Consider the following 17,058-nt stretch of genomic DNA (forward strand, 5'->3'; position numbering starts at 1 on the left):
AGTGATGACATACATGCCTCTCAGACCTTTTAAGAAATGTTGTATAAGCATAATTTCTAAAACAGGCTAATATTATACGGTCCAATTTAGGGTGTTAGGGTCTTCAAAAATTAATGACAGTTTAATCTTAAAATAAATTTTAAAGGATGTTTTTAAATTAGAGTGTTTCGGTTTCTGTGCAACTTTGTTAGATAATTTGGAATCCTCCTTTTTGCTATTGCAGCTTTAAAAGAGGAGCAGGAGGTCATTTAAATTTAAAGTGGATCTTGGTTTGTTTACACTCCTTTGTATTCTGGATTGAGAATGCTCAGTTAGGATAAATTCATATTGAAGCTTAATTTAAAAGAGTTTCTCTTAATGTGCAGTTGTTATGAAGAATGTAATGTGATTAATTAATTGTGATGAAGTCAGGAATGTAATTAATGTGATGCTTTTCCTTCTAATGGCGCTCACAGATTCACTCTACTACTAATACACTGACTTTTTATAAAATAAAATAAGATGGTCTTCTACAGATGTCTTTGTGGCAATGATTTCTAACTCTACTCTGGACTTACTGGGATAGCAAACATTATTCCAAAGTGCAAATAAACCTTCTAAAAAATGGGTATTTTAAAAAGAGGCAGAGGCTATGATGGTTATAAAACTGCTTTAATCACATGTTCCCCAACCCACAATGTTTGCCTGGTCCTCCTAATTTCATTTATTCTGTTAAATGATCTTTCTGGACATTTGCCACAGATTCTCTCTAATGATGCCACAGACCTAGTGTTAAACTGGTCCCCAAATAAAGCAAATTGACTCTGACTTGACTGTTACAGCCACAAAAAACATAAACAGAAATTTAGATAGAGATGTGTCTCTACCAGGTTCTTTTGTGACATGTTAAATTCAGGCAAATATTGCAGAAAGCATATTAAAATAAGTTCAACTATTCGCTATAGCTCCATTAGCAAATTTATGACAACTGCCCAACATAATGGCAATTTGGGTTCTTTAAAACATTCAAGTGTAATTTAAACTTCCATGCAATCTATATAGGTCAAAGGAAGAAAGATAATTTTTCATGCTTTTGCTTGGATAAAATTGCCTCTTCTAACTCTTAATTAACAGCCCGTTTGACATGGTTGTAAAGTATGCTCATTCTAGGCCATAACATGCTGCCAAACTTCATATTTCAACGTTATCTACGTTGCTATTTTAGACAAGTTAAAATATGTTTTACTAATAAAACATGAACATATTTTACTGACAAAACAAGCATTTATAGTTCAGGCAGCAATAAGGCTGGCAATACTTGATCATCTTTCGAGACAAGGGGAAATGCTTATATTAATTTTTTTAAATATAGGGTTGGAGATTTGCTACTTTGTAAAATCAGATTGAACAAATTCATTTGGATTTAAGTAGATAAACATTTCTGGGCTCATTTGTTTGCTTTGGATAAGCAAATTGTATTATTGTTTGCATTTTAGACTGTTAGATGATGTCAGTAAACCACCCACGAATCTTTCAGGATGTTTACAAGGATATCAGAAAATATGATCAAAATCACTGTTTGGTTTCAAGACATCCAGCACACATCCACACAAACACACACGTACACACTACTTTATCAAAATCAAGATTTTGAATATAGAATACTAGATTGGAGAATATATAACTTTGTACTGAATTTGTACTGGTCAAAGTAGCTTGAAGGTGATCAGTAGTTAATTGTTTTACTTTTGCTATAGCTACAATTATAGACATAAAATACAGGGACAGCTTTAGCTATGCATGTAGCTGTGATATACTATAGATAAACATTAACAAGGTACATATACTTTTCTCTATTCCACAAATTAAAAACAATGTTACATATACTTGTTTTTACAATGCGAGATAGGGTCAATTAACAAGAGTGGCATGATGGCCTAGTGCTGAAGACTTTCACCTCCTACTCGGAAGGTTGAGGATTCAATCCTAGGTAGCGGCAGTTGTTTCTCTCCTAGGGTGGAAAGAAAAAAAAAATCTGCTGTGAACTCCGTGTTAGCATCAGGAAGGGCATCTAGCCAGTAAATGCTCAGCTTCATCCAGTTGCCCCACTCAATGCCGATTTAAGAGATTACAGGATCATAAAAGGGAATTTATTGGGTTAATTAACAAACTATAGATTGTGATAGAAATACAGAACTTATGGTCATGAATAACTTATTTGATCTCTGAAGCTTTTTGGATGTGGCCATGGGTTGATTTAATAGCTCCCCTGCTGCCATCCATACCCATCACCTCCTCCTGTACATTTTTTCCTTCTAGCAACAATGTTCTCAATATTGTTGCTAGACAATAGTGACCATGCTACAACAGCCTCAAATGATGAGGTCATTTTGATGATCATCTCAAAGCAGTGTCTATAGAGCAACCAACAAGAAGTCACCTTACAACAGATACCATATAAATACCACACACAGAACAACTCAAAGCACACAGAGAAATTCCCTAAGGAGGGCCTCCAGCACGAGTCTGAAAACTCGGAAAGCAAAATGTATGGTCCAGATGATTGCCCCAGATTCAGTGGTGGGTTGCTCCCAGTTCGGACCGATTCTATAGAACCGGTAGTAAAACCGGCGGCAGACTCCGCCCACCGACCCCGATGTCATTAGGACACTTCTGCGCATGCACAGAAGCGCGAGCACGCAGCCCTGTTGCGAACTGGTAGTAAAGGTAAGTAGAACCCACTCTTGCCCAGATTGGATTCTGCAACATTATCCTGGGATACATATATTCACCTTCATTTGCAGAAGGGTGTATCCATAACTGAAAGCTAGGAAGGTTTGAAGACAGATATCTGCTTGAAGATATTTCGGAGGGGAGGAGTGGAAAGTTAATTCAGGAATGTTCTTCAGATTAACTAGAAAATCAATTCTATTTGGCAGCATCTCCTCTCCCTATCTCAAGGTCATTCCCAAATAACATTACATCCTCTACTGCAACCTGTATGCCTTAGCAAGATAGAATACTGATGTGACAGGCACCGACAGGACTAATAAACAGATTTTCTAGTCACATATATATACTGTAGCTGGGTAATGCATATGTACTAGGAACAATTTTAAATGAATTAATAAATGTATAGTACTAGGAATACTATGGATAGGGACTTAAATGTGAATTTCTGAGCAACCCCGTGAAAATATTTTTATTGGGATCTGAGGTGCCTCTATAACAAAGTTATTGGAAATTATGCTTGACAATGGACTCATAAATATAGAGATAGAATGGAAGTCGTCTAGATTCAATACATTAGTTCCATCATTTAAAGTACAGGAAGTTCCAATTAAATATAGCAGATATTCATGGTGTATATTGGTTTCCCAACATTTGCTTGGTTATTAGACAAATCTTGAGCATAATGTCTAGTTGCACTTTGAAAGAGTGTACCTTCAATATTTTACAAAGTACCACTTACTTGGTACCAGAAGAAAATTATAAACAGAACTGAAAAATTTTGACCCAACTGTTAAGCTATCTGGAAATAAGTATCTGATCAAAACCATTTTTATGCAAAGTAGCTCATTTCTAAACTGGCACTGAAAATGAAAATATACAGGATGTTGTTTTGGTCATATCTGGATGCCATATGGACCAGACGGAATCATGAGCTTATTAGTTACATTTCAAGCAAAGTTAATTTTCCAGAGAAATGTGTATTTTTTTCATTTCTGAATTGTTAATGTTTCATCATTTTCCTTATCTTTTCTCTTTTTGCTTTCTTCTTGAATGTGATGATGATAATTTATATTCTGATTTTAATACATGGTTAGCTACTTTTTCGTAGGGCAGAAATCTACTTTAAAAGTAAAATAAATGTATATTATTTACTTCCACTGATCACAATTCTTAAACTAAACAATTAAACAGTTTTATTTCAGATAAGACAACATAAAACTATACCTAGATCACTGAAGCAATCAGAGCACATTTTTTGTTTACAGAAAATACAACCAATTTTAGCTCCTTTCAAAGAATTTAGTTTATGCCGGCCTGATAAAACTGTACCTAAAATAAACAAGAATTTATGTATTTATCCTGCCAGATAAGGAGTAACAAAGGAGCTTGTATAACCTTATGAAAGATGTGGTTTAACAGGACATTATCTAGAGATTTACTTGGTCCTTCTCTACAAGGACACAATCTTAGCTTCTAGGGGTTTATAAATTATTTGTCTCAAGAACAGCTGAGGGCAACAACATTAAGATATGATAAGGTTAGTTCTTTGTGGAGTTTAGGGACAATTACCTTGCTTAAAAATAGATAACTACTCAAGCATATGTTTTTGGATAAGTCAGGTTGATTCCATCTCTCTAGCAATAAATATACTAATTCATGCTGCTGTCCATAATAAATTAGAAACATGTTTAAAAATAAAAGCTGTAGAACGGGCCACTCAACCACCAAATGTAAATGTGAAAGCAGGGAACAATCTTTGGCCAAACATTATTTTAAATATATATTACAGAACGCAAAAATACAATTAACAAAGGTTTAATGGTTAAGGACCTAGGCTAGAAACCAGGAGAGCAAGGTCTAGATTCACTTTAGGATTGAAAGCTGGCTGAGTGACTTCGGGCCAGTAGCTGCCTCTCAGCTCATATTAGGCTCAGTCATCAAGCTGGTCAGGCAATTCCTGTCATAACCAATGTTGATACCTAGTTGATCGGGGGGGGGACGACCGGTTCATACACTTGTAGTAAGGCACTACTAGAAAGGGGAAAAAAGTATTTAGAATAGAATAGAATAGAATAGAATAGAATAGAATAGAATAGAATAGAATAGAATAGAATAGAATAGAATTTTTTATTGGCCAAGTGTGATTGGACACACAAGGAATTTGTCTTGGTGCATATGCTCTCAGTGTACATAAAATAAAAGATACATTCATCAAGCATCATTAAGGTACAACACTTAATGATAGTCATGGGCTACAAATAAGCAGTTGAATCATATTAGGATTCAATAGTCAATATTATCAATATAAATTGTAAGGATACCAGTCAATATAAATTGTAAGGATACCAGCAACAAGGTTACAGTCATACAGTCATAAGTGGGAGGAGATGGGTGATAGGAAAGATGAGAAGATTAATAGCAGAGCAGACTTAGTAAATAATTTGACAGTGTTGAGGGAATTATTTGTTTAGCAGAGTGATGGTGTTCGGGGAAAAAACTGTCCTTGTGTCTAGTTGTAAGTATTATACTTACAATGTGAATTTGAATTAAGCTGCTTTCACACAAATCACCATCATTAATTGAATCATGTTTTACTCAACTGGCCTATAAACCTAGTGAGCACAGACTGAGCCTGCACAATATATTAACCATAAATTATTGGTTAATTTGTAGCCTAGGTAAAATATGAAGCAAAATGCAGGATAAAGAAATCTTTCATCCTCAAGCTTATCTCACCCCCAATCAATTCCACTGTTGGAGATCCAGCCATTGCTCATGTTGACCAAACATTCTAAAAGCCATAGGCTACCCATCTGGGAGGCCATCATAAGTGCAAGGCAAGCCTTGAGTCTGCTTGGTCACTATAATTAATCAGACATCCGTATATTTGTCTTCTAATAGAAATCTATTCACTTCCAGGTACCCATAGATTCATCGCTCCAGCGCTCCATGGCATTGGACCTGGATACCTTTGAGACCATCTTCTGCCACCAGTAGCCTCCCACCAGCCAGTCTGCTCCCACAGAGAGGGTCTCCTCAGGGTGCCATCGGCCAAATTATGTCGGCTGGCGACACCCAGGGGAAGGGCCTTCTCTGTGGGAGCCCCTGCCCTTTGGAATGAGCTGCCCCCAGAAATTCGTAAAATTTCTGATCTCCGTGTATTTCGCTGTGCCCTCAAAACCTTGTTGTTCCGCCAGGCTGGGCTATCAAGGTAAAGATTTTAATTGGGTTTTTAAAAATGGGATTTTAAATTTGGGGTTTTAAATTGAGCCTATCATTTAATAATTTTAATTATTTTTAAATTTTGTCTGTCTTTATGTTTTTAATCAGGCTGTACATCGCCCTGAGTCCTTCGGGAGAAGGGCGGTATAGAAATAAAATCAATCAATCAATCAATCAATCAATCAATCAATCAATCAATCTATCTATCTATCTATGGATGTGTTCTATATCTCTTCCAAAGATCTCTTTGGAGCCTTCCATTGTTTGATGCAGAGGAACAAGATAGGACTCTTCAATTAAAGCATCAGAAACATCTTTAAAGTGCTTTCTTATCAAAGAGACAGAGGAGAGATAGAGAATGGTTCAAGGCATTTACTTGACCTGGCAAACTCTGATCACCACAATAAAAACATTAAGAGCTTCTGCCATTATAATAATTATTTTAACAGATTAAATTGCTTTACTGCTGTAGCCAGCTTCAGCTGCTAGCAGCTACTAATTCCAAGCATTTCCTCTTAAGTGAACCACAAGGATGTTGTGTCCTATTTCATTTATTATCATGATAAAAGAGAAAGGTGAAATTTTGTCTCAGAAGAGACAAAACAGAAACAGAAACGTTCTTTAATTTAGGCTGCATCTTTAAAATGAGTTAAACGTTTTTGCTTTCTTTATATTATAGGAATTACCCTAAAGAAGGTTGTGAGTAATATTGACTCATGTAATATTTTAAGGAAATTCAATATGACGTAAGGTCTATTTTAGTTTACTGGGGTGTAAAAAACACATTTAAAAAACCCACCATAGTATTATTTAGTAAATCAGAAAGGAAGCAATGGAATGAGCAAGAAAAGTTTTCCATGACTAATTCAGGGAAACAAAAATAAAAGTATTGCCTCTTTATTGCTTTTCCAACAATAAATTTGCTCCAAAAATAGCTGACTAATAACATGGTAGGTAAATAGACCTAATGGCAATTCAGGAAATTGGCTACATGTTGACTTTATTTGATTTAATGAAACTGTGTAATGACCCCCACATATTCTCTTTTTAACTCCCCTGATATACAGTATGTTGTTTTTAGTTGTGAAGTTGTGTCTGACCCATCACGACCCTATGGACAATGTTCCTCCAGGTCTTCCTGTCCTCTACCATCCTCTGGAGTCCATTTAAGCTCACACCTACTGCTTCGGTGACTCTATCCAGCCACCTCATTCTCTGTTGTCCTGTTCTTCTTTTGCCCTCAATCTTTCCCAGCATTAGGCTTTTCTCCAGTGAGTCGTTCCTTCTCATTATGTGGCCAGAGTATTTGAGTTTCATCTTCAGAATCTGGCCTTCTAAAGAGCAGTCAGGGTTGATCTCCTCTAGAACTGATCGGTTTAATCGCCTTGCAGTCCAAATGACTCGCAGGAGTCTTCTCCAGCGTCATAGTTCAAAGGCCTCAATTCTTTGGCTCTCAGCCTTTCTTATGTCCAACTTGCCATACATTGCAACTGGGAAAACTGTAGCCTTTACTATACACACTTTTGTTGGCAGGGTAATGTCTCTCTTTTTTAGTATGCTGGCTAAGATTTGCCATAGCTTTCCTCCCCAAGAGCAAGCGTTTTTTAATTTCTTGACTAAAACCACATATACAGTATATATATATATATATGGGGATGTATAGCAATGTAATATAACTTGTTCAGTCTGACCTGTTCTTTCTGTCTACATTGTATAGTTAAAAAAAAGTCAAGATGCAGCTGTGATTGTGCAATCCACCTACTTTTTAATGCACATTGTGTGTGTGAAAAACAAGCAGCCCTGTGGACATCCATGTATTTTGTCATAATTTACAGGATTGTTGTGAAGATAAAATGATGAGGGAAGAACCATGGATACAGTCTTGGCTTCCTGGAAGAAAAAAACAATAATTTTAAATGAAATACTTTATTATTGATGGGATTCAATAATAGAAATTACATTAAGCAAATACTAGAAATGCAGATAACCAAACAATATCAGACATATAAACAAAAGTAAGTAACTTTATAAAGGACCACCCCAATGATGCCCTTGATGTGATGTCCCGCTGCCTGGAGGCCATGCGGGTCTGGATGGGGAGAAACAGGCTCAGACTCAATCCTTCCAAGACCGAGTGGCTGTGGCTTCTGGCATCCCGGTATAGTCAGCTGGTGCCATCGCTGACTATTGGGGGTTAATCTTTGCCCCCCACAGAGAGGGCTCGCAATTTGGGCATCCTCCTGGATGCATGGCTATCTTTAGAAGAGCACATGACGGCCGTGGCCAGGGGGGCTTTTTATCAGGTTTGCCTGATCCGCTAGTTGTGTCCCTTTCTAGACCGGGACGCCCTACGCACGGTCACTCACGCCCTTATCACCTCCCGGCTGGACTTCTGTAATGCTCTCTACATGGGGCTCCCCTTGAAGAGCACTCGGAGGTTCCAACTGGTCCAGAATGCGGCCGTGTGGGTAGTTATGGGCGCAACTTGTTGTGCCCATGTAACACCCCTCCTGCACGAGCTGCACTGGCTCCCAGTGGTCTTCCGGGTGCAATTCAAGGTGTTGGTTACCACCTTTAAAGCAGTCCATGGCATAGGACCAGGGTATTTACTGGACTGCCTTCTGCCACCAATAGCTTCCCACCGACCAGTTCGCTCCCACAGAGAGGGACTCTTCAGGGTGCCGTCGGCCAAATTATGCCGGCTGGCGACACTCAGGAGGAGAGCCTTCTCAGTGGGAGCTCCTGCCCTTTGGAACGAACTGCCCCCGGAAATACGTACAATCTCTGACCTCTGGGTTTTTTGCTGTGCCCTCAAACCCTACTGTTCCGACAGGTGGGACTGTCTATTTAAGTGGTTTTTAAATTGGAGTTTTAACTTGGGGTTTTAAATTTTGGCCAAAACTGTTTAATTGATTTTAATTATTTTTAATGATGATGTCTGAATATTTATGTTTTTAAATTGGCTGTACACTGCCCCGAGTCCTTCGGGAGAAGGGCGGTATATAAATAAAATTAACATAACATAACATAACATAACATAACATAACATAACATAACATAACATAACATAACATAACATAACATAACATAACATAACATAACATGTATAGGGAGGTTAATATAGTAAATAAATATTTCTAATCTTGAACACAATCCTACAAAGCAGACCAGTGTTGCTTTTTTTTACCATGAAAGTTGGAAATGATAGTGCTACAATGACATCAGTACTCCTAGTGCCAGATTGGGACCAAACTAAAAATCTTCCAATTCGTGCTTTGAGCTCATTATCCTACAGTGCTGACTCCACTAAAACTCCCTAGCAAAAATCATTTCAAACCTAAGCATTGCAAGTAAAAATTTAAAAGCTTCCTTTTCACCTTTCCAGACAGGCACAAATCAGCATATATCATCTCAAGTATCTTTATCTAAAATTTGACTTGCTCCCATTTCTTTATTAATCTGAATAAAAGTGCATGAAAGTATATGTTTCTTTCTGCACATTTTTCAAAAATGCATTTTAATTTAATGGTAACATGTTATTGCCTCTTTGCTGTTCATTGCATCAGAAATGTCAGAATTAATTATCATACTAGATAGTTAATTCCCAAGCACCTTGCAATTGGGAAGATTAAACTCTTCTAGCTTCCCTAAAGGCAATCTCCTCGGTCTTTAGTCATTTTGTTTGAATTATTGAAAATAAATTTAAATTAAAGTACAGTATGTTACACTTCAAGATGCCCAAAAGATAACCCAAAATATACTTGAAAAAGAAACTGAAGTGGGTAGACTCTATTAAAATACATCTCTACCTACAGACAACATTGTTTGCCAGTTATTGGATTACAATTCCCATTGCCATTGGTCATAATGGCAAATGATGATGGGATTGGGCTCGCCTGACATGGAGTTTACTTCTGTCTTTTTTCCACAGTAGAACATGGTGACAGCTGCATCACAAAGCACATTTTTCCAACCCTAAAAAAATGTTTAGCTTTGACATTTATCAAAAGATCTACATTTATAACACTCAATGGGCATTTATTGTCTGTAGTTTTATTTCTCTCCTCACTGATAGCCTATGAAGAGAGTCATGTCACACACCCCTGGCAAAAATTAAGATCTTTTGGGGTATGAGTTCCTTCCCATATGTGCAATTATGTGTTCCATTCAGGTTATAATTGGGGCTTTGGCTTCATTTTTGGAACACTCTGTGCTCAGCAAATTTGTTTTCAAGTTTCATTTTTTCCATTTAATAATGATCATAACTTTGTTTAAGGCTTTGTTCATATCCCAAGGAAAATAGGTTTTGTATGAAAAATTTCAGGTTTTGATGGCTTAATTATTTAACCAAAGCATTGCTACCTTTAGGGTGAAACAAAGAAAAATAAATATTGGAGAGGGGCAAAGGTGTGGGGTCTGAAAAATGGTTGGCCAAGGACAGCATGAAATAAAAGGAGCAGAAGCTCAAGTCACAGATTGGTATGGTAAATTATTCAAAGAATTTTACTTGACCTGATTTGCTGCAGACCAAGGCATAAAATGCAAAGTACAGTTTTAATCTGGAAAGATTTACTTACAAATTATACCCAGACAATTTTCTAAAATTAGATTTTCTTCACATTCAGATTTCTCATCAGAGCTATTCCTACTTCCTACTCCTACTTGTTCTTGCTATCTGAAATGCTTGTGATGCCCATTGTTCATTTCTTTACTTATATGTGTTTTTAAAAAGCCAGAAGTCCAGGCATAAAATACAGTGACAGCAAACAACCAAGGCAATAGAAAGCTAAATCATATACAGCAAACAGTAAATTCAACATCTCTAGAGTTCCAAGTGTGAAGTGGATAATTTGTGATCCATGAGCTATATTCATCTGCCAGCATCTCTGTTACATATTCAAAGAGTGGACAGAGTCAATATTATCAATCAATGGTCTGAGGATGGGTGAGGGGATTTAAGGGGTGAAAAGGGTGGCTGAGGCTGTATTTCAAACATTGCAAAGCTTAAGACCTTCTATCTTACCATCTGTCCGTATCCAATGCAAGTCAATTATGAGAAAAATAAGGATTTACATTTTGGCAAGAAAAACCATATGCACAGGTATAGAATAAGTTGTACCTGGCTCAATAGCTGTAACTGACAGAAGGAACTCGTAGTCCTAGTGTACAACCACTTAAATATGAGCCAGAAGTGTGCTGCAGCTGTTAGAAAAGCTGACACAGGCCTAGGTTGCATTGACAGAGAGATAGTATCAAGGTCATGTGACGTGTTAGTACCGCTTTGTACTTCCTTGGTAAGACCACACTTGGAATACTGCATCCAGTTTTGGTCATCACGGTTCAAAAAAGATGTTGATACTCTGAAAAGAATGCAGAGAAAGCAACAAAGACAATTAGGGGGCAAGAGGTTAAAACATGATGAAATTGGGTATGTCTAGTCTAACAAAAAGAAGAATTAGGGGTGACATGTTAGCTGTTCCAGTACTTGAGGGGCTGACACAGAGAAGGGGGGCGGGTCCAACTTATTCTCCAAAACAAATGAGGGTAGGACAAGAAGTAACAGTGTAAGATCATCAAAGAGAAATTCAACATAGAACCAAGGATAAATTTCCTGACAGAACAATCCATCAGTGGAACGGTTTACTTCCAGAAGTTGTGGGTGTTCCATCTCTGGAGGTATAGGGTCTTCTGACTGAGCAGGGGTTTGAACTAGAAGACCACCAAGGACCCTTCCAACTCTGTTACTCTGTTATCTTTTGACATGGTATAATGGTTAAGGTGCTAGAGTAGGACTGGGAAGGCATAGATTCAAGTACTCTTCCCACCACCACCCATGAAAAGTCACTGGGTAACTTTGTCCAACTTTCTCAGTCCAGTCTAACTCATAAGATGTTTACTGAAGGAAAAAAAATATATAAGAAAGGAGTACTACAGATTTTGGGTTTTGGGCCTGGACAAAATCTGGATTATAAAATTAACAACCAACCTACCAACCTGAGGGAGTGTTAAGTGAATCTGCTTCCTTTATGATCTTGTAAAAGAAGATTAGAGAGAACTGTAAGATTTTTATAAAATGCCACGAAAGGTAGATCTACATTTTAAGCAAAACAGTAATCTTTCTGGCTTAACAGCACAGTTGAAAGAAACATTCCCTGTACATAGACAGAAGGGAACAAAATAGTCTGCATGTGTAACAAATGCTTGGAAAATAATCATGTTTTAATATTATTAAGTAATTCCCAGAGTTACGAAATGCTTCCCAACCTTTAGATGTTAACTTCATGAAGATGAGCTCCGGGACATTTATTGAGGTTGTTTCTGTCCATCATTAGAGTGGAGGAGCTGTGTCTTTATGTGCTTTCTTGCTTGCATGTTTACAGAATGTTGTCATAAGGAAATTAGTAATCTGAATAATTGTCTTGTGATTCCTACCCCATCATAAACCCTGTAAGTTTTATTACAGTTGGAGGCTGAGAACCATAAAAACCTTATCACACAGATTATCTTCTGTGACTAATATTTAGCTCTCTATCTAGTTCACTCTGAAGCTCTGTGGAATGTTACGAGCATCATTTCTACGAAGGCCTAGAACTTGTCTTTCATGAAAGTCTGGCTGTTGGTTAGCTGGTCATCCAGGGTAATCTTTAAAAGAACAGTTGTATTATGACTTAATCACCATAAATGTGAACTTGAAATTGTAATTTAGAATTCCCTGAACAACTTTCTGAAAATTCATGGTGCATAATGGAACTGAGAAAAGGGAACCACCTATGTATTTTTCACTTTCCCTTTTCATTAAGCTTGGAGTAAGAAAAAAAGAGAAAGAAAAGAAATAATTTAATAGAAGTTGAATTTCTTTCCTCAACATACAAACACATTTCAGGGCAGAAATGGATCAGACTTATGCCCATCTGAAATGTAATTGCAAGAATCTTGATATATTTCTTGCAACTTAACAGTTGAAAAGCAATACTATATTCAGGGTTTAATATCCCTATTTCCATTAAATAGTTTATCCGCTCAGTATAAACATGTATTTTAAATCTTCATAGGATGAACAGAAATGCCTTGAGTTGAAACCTGAGAAATCTCCTGGAGTGATTGAAGAATGAAGAATGAAACATATTAAAGCATTTTAAATCCAGGAAGTATTCTAAATACCAATGGTATAAAGAGCTCACTATTCCTAGAGTTAAATAAAATTTTCATTTAATTAGTTTTTTGATAAGAATGTCCCCAAATTTGCCAAGTTTTTCATAAATTGGAGGAATACTTTAAGAAACTCGAGAGAATATAAAAGAGAGATTCCTCTATTCAAGGAATTGCTTTACAAGCCTTTTTTTTTAAAGCTGGATTTAGAACTCTCTACTTTTAGAAATTACATCCTGTTTTTCCATTACAAGTACATCATCTTTATCAGCTTTGTAGCAAGTACACCTATTGAATTTGGGAAGTACAGATTGGTAGTAATTTCCTTCCTTCCTTCCTTCCTTCCTTCCTTCCTTCCTTCCTTCCTTCCTTCCTTCCTTCTCTCCCTCCCTCCCTCCCTCCCTCCCTCCCTCCCTCCCTCAAATTTAATTATACATCGGACAAGAACTTGAAATTACTATTTCTAACTGAATATAGAAGAAATAACAAGAAATATTGACAAAATAATTCATGCAAAATAATTTTGCAATTGTCTTTGCAAAACCTTTGCCTATTGGTTGCAAAACATCCAGAGATCTACTGGGAGTTCTAAATCCACCTAGTGAAGCTGCTAAGCACCTATTTACAATAATAAGTATTGTAATAATAAGTTACTGATGCAAAGGTAACACCTTGTTCCATTTTTGTCGAAGAATTGAAAGACGCTGTAGAACCTGTGATTAGTTTCTGCAAGTTTACATAGAAGTAATAAGAAGGGAAAAGCCATTCAATTGCTCACAAAGATGGTTTTACATCGATGAGAGATGATTTATGAACCACAAATGGGAGGTGCCTCAGAACCACAAACTGTTCTTCTAACTTAATGGGAATTGGTTGAGGTGGCTTTGAAATTTAAACAGAAATGTGGTTTGCAAGTCATGGTGTGGTCCTTCAAAAGTCAAGTTAAAAACAAAACGTATTTTCCTGATTAGGAATTAGGATAGTGAAAAGAAGAGAAGAGGTGTTATCAGAAGTTTCACACTTTCCCTTCTATTGCTTATATAGCATTGATAGCAATTGCATAATTTAGCGTTTGAAGCAATGTAAGGGAGATTGGCTCAGAATGGAATCCATGATTAATACCTTAACTTGAAAAGGGCTCAGGTGGAAGAACTGGCAAAATTAATGACCAATATAAATGAAATAGGACAAGATGAGTTTATGGCTTGTTAAAGTTACACAATTCTCTGCTCGTGTGTCTTGTCATTTTTGTTGTCATCCCCTTGTTACCTTGCATAAAAAAAATCAATGTTCTTTTGGAAAAAGCAACTCATTGGGAACAAGGACATTGCAGAGTATATAGAGGTCAAAGCCTTTACTGAGTATTAATGTCCTCTGTGGATTAAATATTTTAAAATGCTGTTTTTAGTGAGTAAATTGAGTCAACTTCCCTAAATCTACCAAAGTTCTTTCTGATTGCCCAATGATATAAATATTTATGTTTTCATGCAGAATAACAACAGAGTTGGAAGGGGCCTTGGAGGTGTTCTAGTCCAACCCCCTGCTTAGGCACTTAACCACTTCAGACAAATGGTTGTCCAACATCTTCTTACAAACTTCCAGTGTTAGAGCATTCACAACTTCTGGAGGCAAAAGTTGTTCCACTGATTGATTGTTCTAAATTTCTCTTTAGTTCTAGGTTGCTTCTCTCCTTGATTAGTTTCCACCCATTGCTTCTTGTCCTGCCTTCAGGTGCTTTAGAGAATAGCTTGACTCCCTCTTCTTTATGGCAAACCCTTAAATATTGGAACACTGCTCTCATGTATGCCAATCTGACACATTGGTAGGAAAATCATCAACAGGATGGATCAGCTAGTGAGGAATCAAATTGCACCCTTTCTATTATCTTTCATTTTCCTATCATCATTGACCCAGACTCAGAGCATGGTGTTTGGATGGTCTAATGAGTCAAACAGCCAGCAGTAGCCCTGATGTTTCCTTTTATGAAGAAAATTCAAAATTTGGATTCTTTCAAGCCTACTATATTCTGAGTAAAGCCTTAATTCTCTCTCCCCCCTCCCCCAGTTTGTTTCACTGAAGAGGAGATCTGAGTAATAAGAATTAGGGCTAACAGATGTGAAAGGCAAATATTCCAGTGGCCATTACATGATAGGAAAGAGATATAGAAAATTCTCTGTTGCCATCCAGGAGTTCTCTGGATATTTACAACCCATTCCTAGTAACCCCAATATAAATATCATGATACAGACAGCTAATCCAGAAATCTAATTCCTTAATGAAATTAAGGCCTCAACGGCCAATTGTTCGTGTCAATGGGTTTGTGAAGATTAACTGAATATTAATCTTTTTCCTTTGCTCCTGAAACAAAGATGAACTCCCAGATATTTCATTTCAGCTTCCTTTTCACTTTATATTCTATCCCCATGGTACACCTAGGCGTTGAAAAGGGGCTAAAACAAGGGTGGGTTTTAGCAGGTTCTGACCAGGTCTGTAGAACTGGTTGTGGAAATTTTGAGTAGTTCAGAGAACCGGTAAATACCACCTCTGACTGGCCCCGTCCCTATCTATTCTCTGACTCCCGAGTCTCAGCTGATAGGGAGGGAATGGGGATTTTGCAGTAACCTTCCCCTGGAGTGGGGTGGGAATGGAGATTTTACAGTATTCTTCCCCTGCCACGCCCACCAAGCCACACCCACCAAGCCAAGCCATGCCACACCCACCAAGCAATGCCCACAGAACCAGTAGTAAAAATTTTTGAAACCCACCACTGGGCTAAAAGGAATGGGAATGGGTGAGCTTCCTAAAAGCCAACATGGGGAAGGGGATCATTTCTGCTGGAAAGTAGGGAGGCTGGCAAAGTCAGCTTCCTACCCTTTGTTGCAACCCAGAGGACATAAAACCATCTGCCGTATTCTTTGTGACTTTACTTAAAGACCATCATGCAGATAGAAATTATCTGCTGCAAAGAATGGCTAATTTAACAATTATGTAATCTAGACTGTTTGCTTTAAACCTTTTATTTTACTCCTACTAGGTTTATTTCTGTTTCAGTACTTGATATAGTTTGGGACTGTAATTTAACCCTAAGACTGACATTGGAACTGCTTTGTGTCCAAATGATTCATTTCTGGCATTCTTTCTGCCCTCTAACGGTGCTAAACCATAATTTTTAAAAGGTTCAGAGTCTTGATTTTGAAATTTTGTTAATAGGGCCTATAAAATTTATAGCATACCAATGGAGACATTAAACCTCACAATCTTTTTGTTTTTGCAAACTGTGGTCTATAATATCTCTTTTTGGGAGGATGTTGTCTTTACAATTGTCCCTGCTCCAGTTTCTGTATGCATTGTAACAGACAACACTTAAACAGAATAATATTCCTACGCTCTCTGGATTGCTTAACATTTGTAGCCCAATAACAATTATTAAGTACATCACCATGGATTAATAAAAACTTGAAACAGTTGGAAATGATAGTAAAAATTGTGAAAAAAATGAAAATCCAGTAGTTTTTAGTTACAATAGTCCAATTTTCACCTGTGTTCTTTCTCTCTTGCATTTAATTGATTATGATTAGGTGCCCTCAAGTTGCGGTTGACTTCTTTATGATAATCCTGCTCTAACCAGGTCTTCTCTTGCAATGGTATAGTCATTGCAGGGGTGGTATTCATTTACCTTCACTACCGGTTCACAAAAGTGAGCATGCGCGCAGGATTTTCTGTGCATGCACAAAGCATCAAAAACGGGACGTGATTACATCCGGGCTGGTGGGTGAAGCCTCCCACTGCCGCTATTCCCGGTTCGTCCGACTGGATAGAACCGGCTGAATACCACTGATTCGTTATCACTGTATACTTTGTTGCTGATTATTCTCTTTCCTTCCCTCTTTCTCAAAATTAAAGCTCTTTCCAGAGAGCTAGGCCTTTACATAATGTAAAGTAGAGTAACTTGAGCCCGATCATTTGTGCCTTGAG

General features: G+C 37.4%; 2 long non-coding RNA genes across 2 annotated transcripts in view; both read right to left on the reverse strand.

The window, feature by feature from the left end:
* Positions 1 to 635: 635 nt before the first annotated feature.
* On the reverse strand, positions 636 to 7,824 carry LOC148115069 (uncharacterized). The gene is made up of 2 exons (XR_015732095.1): positions 7,697 to 7,824; positions 636 to 1,990 (listed from the first exon to the last, which is right to left on the reverse strand). It is a non-coding gene; the product is annotated as an uncharacterized LOC148115069 (long non-coding RNA).
* Positions 7,825 to 11,160: 3,336 nt separating this feature from the next.
* The window catches only part of LOC132711409 (uncharacterized), a 135,339-nt gene continuing 129,441 nt past the window's right edge, over positions 11,161 to 17,058 (reverse strand). Inside the window, exon 4 of the long non-coding RNA XR_015732096.1 lies at positions 11,161 to 11,294. This is a non-coding gene — a long non-coding RNA (uncharacterized LOC132711409). The remainder of the gene's footprint in view (positions 11,295 to 17,058) is intronic.

The sequence above is a fragment of the Pantherophis guttatus genome, chromosome 2 (assembly GCF_059756535.1).
Source record: "Pantherophis guttatus breed Tessera chromosome 2, ASM5975653v1, whole genome shotgun sequence".
Taxonomy (NCBI): domain Eukaryota; kingdom Metazoa; phylum Chordata; class Lepidosauria; order Squamata; family Colubridae; genus Pantherophis; species Pantherophis guttatus.